Genomic DNA, 5,473 nt, shown 5'->3' with positions numbered 1-5,473 from the left:
CGACTGAACCACCCAGGAGCCCTCAGATCACTCTCCTTACACCTGCTGTAATTCCTAAACACGCAGTCTGAATCCGTTTCTACAATAATGACCCTCCCTCCCACGCTTTATTCAGTTCTCTCTCCTCCGCCATCTTAAGCTTTTCCCTTCATTTCCCTCCTTTCGCTAGCAAGTTTATCCAAACTTGGTCTTCAGCTCTACCCCTGCAGCCTCCTCAAATTCTTCCTACTCCATCTGCATTGCAATGACTTAACTAAAATCCTATTTTAGAATGACGAAGTGAAGATATAATCAAATGACTGATCTCAAAGAGGAGTGCACACAGAACACAGAGAGAATCTGGGAGAGTTATATAATGTACTTCAGGACACGATTTATTTACGAATCTAAAACTAAGTTTTCTGAAGAATCAAATTAATAAAACAGGCCTTTGGAACATTAGCCTTGAGTCTACCTCATGGAGAGATTGCCAAAATAATGGTTCTATGATATTCTAAATTTTAAGGTGTAGAAGAATGATCATAGCTCCAGAAAAACTAAAAACAGTTCCACTGTTCTAGCAAGATTCCTGAAAAAAAAGGGGGAGGGGAGTGGGAAGGGGGTGCCTGGTGTCTCGGTGGCTTAAGTGTCTGCCTTTGGCTCATGCCATGATCCCAGGGTCCTAGATCAAGCCCCACACTCTCCCTCTGTGCTCTCCCTCTCTCTCAAATAAGTAAATAAAACCTTTAAAAAAAAAAGGATTCCTGGAAAAAAAAAATTGCAGGGTCATGGAAAAAGGGCCTAATTCTCTAAAAGGATGACAGTTGTATTTCCCATTAAGCCAACTCACTAGAAATATAATAAGCATAGTATGTTCTGCCTGGGCAGTGAAAAAAAATTCTTTTGCTGAGTTTCTGAACTTAAGAATAAAGAACACTGATGGGCACCAAGCTCCAGGTCTGGAGGACTGCCCTTAGATTTTTCTTTACTAGACACGAAAGAAGAAAGTGAGTGCATGAGTAGGGTTTGTCAGGAGCAAAGCAGAGATCTCCATACCATGACTCACCACAGCTCAGAGGAAGAGAGGTTGTGGGCAGAAACCCTACTTGTGCAATCCTAGCTACTGGGAGAGATCCAGAAAGGGAAGGGTCCAGAGATGGCCAGGGATGTGTCCATTCATTTAGCACCATTTACTAAGAACCCGCTGTGTGTGAGGCAGGACATGCCACGCAGGACAGCATGGGCCTTTGGCTCAGGTCATGATCTCAGGGTCCTGGGATCGAGTCCCATGTCAGGCTCCCTGCTCAGCTGGGAGTCTGCTTCTTCCTCTCCCTCTGCCTCTCCCCACTGCTCATGCTCGCTCGCTCTCTCTCTTTCTCATGCTCTCTGTCTCTCTCTCAAATAAATAAATAAAATCTTAAAAAAATAAAGGCTGTTTCGGATTGAAACTCTACCCTCTGTAATATTCAAATCTAGTGTTAAATAAAAATGAGATCAAATGTCACAGAGACGTCCCACGTGAGTAATACCAATCAAGAATTTAAAACATTCAGCAGATTAAAAAACTTTTTTTTTAACTTTTAAAAACCTGATTCTGGTTAAAGGAATGAAGAAAGTGTAGGTTTATCACTGGTACTCCACCCCCTCCAGGCCAGAAATTCCCCCAAGGGAGTCAAGTTTTCTTAAATGCAGAGGAAAGAGGAAGAAGGAAGCATCAGAGGAAGAGCGGGATCCTGAAATCCTTATACCCTCCATTCATACCATCAGCACAAAAGAGAAGCACTCTAAACTTTGGAAGCCATGAGGCATTTGGCCAAGCCACACGTCCCCATGGCCAACCAGAGCGTGCAGAGGCTTTGTCAAGAACGCAGCTCTCTGGTCTGTTTCAGCAACTGCTTACCTTGGGCCACCAGAAAATCACCATGGTCAATTTCTTGAGTCTCACAGAAAATAAATAAAATGCCATACAGAGCTTGGGAAATGCTGCAAGACCCGATTTGATGGCTGGGACTCGTCCCCCCGGTGCAGGGACTTCAGACAACCTGCCAACAAAATTCAGCCTTGACCCCTCCACCATCCAGCTGTGTCCCAGCCAGACATGACCTTAAACCTCCCAGCTTTCCTGCAAATGGCAGCTGAGCCTAGACTCTCTCTAAAAATCCATCTCGTCCTAGATTTTATGAGACCAGGAGGTTTCTCGGTAGCCCACTATCTTCTCCTCTCTCGCTGCTCTTTTGGGGACAACATTCATATAAGGTCATTTCAGTAAAATCAGAGCTGTTGAAACAGTCTTAAACAGGAAGTTACCATAGCCTTGTTCTTTTCTGCTTTTTCCTGCATGTGCTTAGCCTCTGCCCTGCCCTCTGCTACCCGGGTAAATGAGTATCATCTCCTTCCCTTAATCATCACAAGGAAAGTCTCCAAATCCAAGTGCAAAATGGTGTCTCCTCAGAGACAACGACATGCAATTATGGGTCTGCTGCTCTGCATATTCCAAGCAAGCAATTTACAATGTCAAATAGTGAGCAGTTTCTTTGTGCTCCATAAAAAGACACCCTCTAATTCCCCCAGACAATCCATTTGCAAAATTGCTAGTAAATCAACATAATTTGTTTTCCCTGAGCCTGTGTTCTGCTAGGGAAACCTCCTTCGGAACGGCTGAAGCTCCTGCAATTATATAAAATTATTGCATCTCGCAATAAGGAACTTCCCTGTAATTGGTCATGCAAATGAAGGACAATAATACATACATGATTTGGACACAGGGGATTATCCTTGAAAAGCAGTCTGACTGTTGTTCTCCACTTAATTTCTCCAGTGTCCCCTCTGCTTCATAAAAATCCCTAAATTCTACAGTTCAGCAGGTACTAGCGGGGAAACACATTCTGCCTGCGATATTCAAATATTTAGGATATAACGTGTGTCAAGCATTCGCAGTATTTGAACGCAAATACGCCATCACTGTGACGTCTGTCACTGCAGAGTGGAGAATAATTAGGCTTCGTTTTGAAGCAGCTGACAGGCAGATTTTTTTTTCTCCAGAAGTCTAATAGAAAGCCCCCAGGCAAGTCAATAGTATCTAATTCTGCACACGTGGAACCGCCAAAGAAAATGGATCAGAGCCCACTGAGGAGCCCTTGGTGATGCACTTTCCCAGGAAAGAGTTCCCCCAAGACAAAGAATGATTCACCCTTCCTTGTACCATGTTTGTTTACAGATCCGGATAAGGCTTTCGTCAAAGAATGTCTTTGAAATTCAAAAAGGCAGTTTATTCTGGGGGCAAGAACCTGGATCCTGGCAAAGCCCTTTGATTGACTAGCTCTGTGATCACTATCAAGTCAATTCGCTTTCCTACCCTATCTCCTCAAGTACAAAATGAACGAATTGAATTACATAATCACTGTGCCATCCCTTCCCTATAAAATATCATGACCCGACCTGTGATAAATGCTTGCTATCACACACAGAAGTTCGCTACGGGGTTATAGTAAGAAGGTGGCCTTATGACTGACAGGTCGGGGGAGGGATCCCAGTTAAGGTATTAGCTATATGCATCTATATACAAGGGATCTCCCCAAACCTTAGCTCCTTCATCTAAGAAATGAATTTGGAGGAGAATTAGGTGTTTATTGATATATAGTTACCACTAAAATCTGAGCCCACACCCCGGAATTATTAAAGCAATCCTAGTAAAATTATGCAATGAGTCAAGATTACCTAGAATCCCCTCTCCCTGCATTTTTCATTTTTCTTTAAGCTTACCCTCTGGCCTTCATGCTGTGTCCTTCTTGCAAACATGATTACCAAGCCATACCCAAGTTAGGAAGATACAATGTATGAGCAGTATTTTTTTATTTGTGTTAATACACAAATGTTACAAGTCTTGGGCTTACAACATAATGATTCAACATCTTTATACCTTATGCTATGTGTGAACAGTAGTTATATGAAACGTGGTACAGAGGTTAATTGCACAGTATCTAGATTCTGACAGACCTGGGTTCAAATGCCAGTTTCATCCTTGACTAGTCATGTCACCCTGACAAAGTTAATTTCTCTGAATGTCAATTTCTCCATTTGCAAAAAACGAGGATAATTATATCTGCCTATGTACATTTGATGTAAGGACTAATGATGTTAATGTTCATCAATACCATCACGATAACGACAGTGATGTACATGACACGCTTAATATTACGTTAGCTACTAATGACCATCTGATAAACAATGGTGCTGTTTATATTTATTCTTTCCTGATAATGGCTCAAGTTCAGCCTATAAATGAATGCAAACTATCTATCTTTACACAGGGACTTGAACCACACTTCTCCTCTCCTGCCTAACTGATCTGTAAAAATTCATTGCCGTCTTCATATTCTACCTCTTTCAAATTCGCTTTGTTCTTTTGACCCCTCTGTTTACTGCCCTTACACTCCTCTGGCTTTGGGATTCCACCCTCAAATTTCTAGAATCACTAGTCCTTTCTCATTCCTTCTTCCACCCATCCAATCATGCAACAATATTTGAACACGTACCTCACATTTGCCGGTCTCGGTTAGGAGCTGGGAATACAAAAACAGCAGGGACTGGGTAATGGGCAGAATTGGCAGAAGAAGCATTTTTGAGAGACATCAAGGAGGTAGATCAACAGGACCTGAGGAGCGATGGATATGGCAGATCAGGAGTGAAGTTCACTCCCTTTATTTCCTCCCCAGGATCTCCTTGAAACTTTTGTATGAATATGCTTCTGTCTGCATAGTCTCCTCTACTAAGCACCCCCTATCAGATAGATTGGGCAATATCAAGAATATTCATGGAATGGGGAGAATTTTATTTTAACTTTTGGCAATTCTGAGAAACAAATTTTTCACTTGCTGAAACTGGCAGAAACTGATCTGGGGAATGGCAAGGTTCAAGCACTTGACCCCACTTACTAATTGGGTTTGGGACTTTGAAAGTCTTGAAGAGTAACTCATCCTTTTTTTTTTTTTTTTTTTATTTGTTTATTTACAGATAACAGTGTTCATTGTTTTGGCATCACACCCAATGCCCCATGCAGTACGTGCCCTCCTCATTACCCACCACCTGGTCCCTCAACCTCCCAACCCCCCCACTCCCCCGCCGCCCCTTCATAACCCTCTAGTTGTTTTTCAGAGTCCATAGTCTCTCATGGTTCATCTCCCCTTCCAGTTTCCCTCAACTCCCTCTCCTCTCCATCTCCCCATGTCCTCCATGTTATTTGTTATGCTCCACAAATAAGTGAGACCATATGATACTTGACTCTCTCTGCTTGACTTATTTTGCTCAGCATAATTTCTTCCAGTCCCGTCCATGTTGCTACAAAAGTTGGGTATTCGTCCTTTCTGATGGAGGCATAATACACCAAGAGCCAGGGCTGTGCCGGTGAAAACTACAAAAGGGAACGCCTGGGGGCGCCTGGGTGGCTCAGTGGGTTAAAGCCTCTGTCTTCAGCTCAGGTCATGATCCCAGGTCC

This window comes from Meles meles, chromosome 3, assembly GCF_922984935.1.
Source record: "Meles meles chromosome 3, mMelMel3.1 paternal haplotype, whole genome shotgun sequence".
In the NCBI taxonomy this organism is placed as follows: domain Eukaryota; kingdom Metazoa; phylum Chordata; class Mammalia; order Carnivora; family Mustelidae; genus Meles; species Meles meles.
This window is presented reverse-complemented; position numbering follows the sequence as displayed.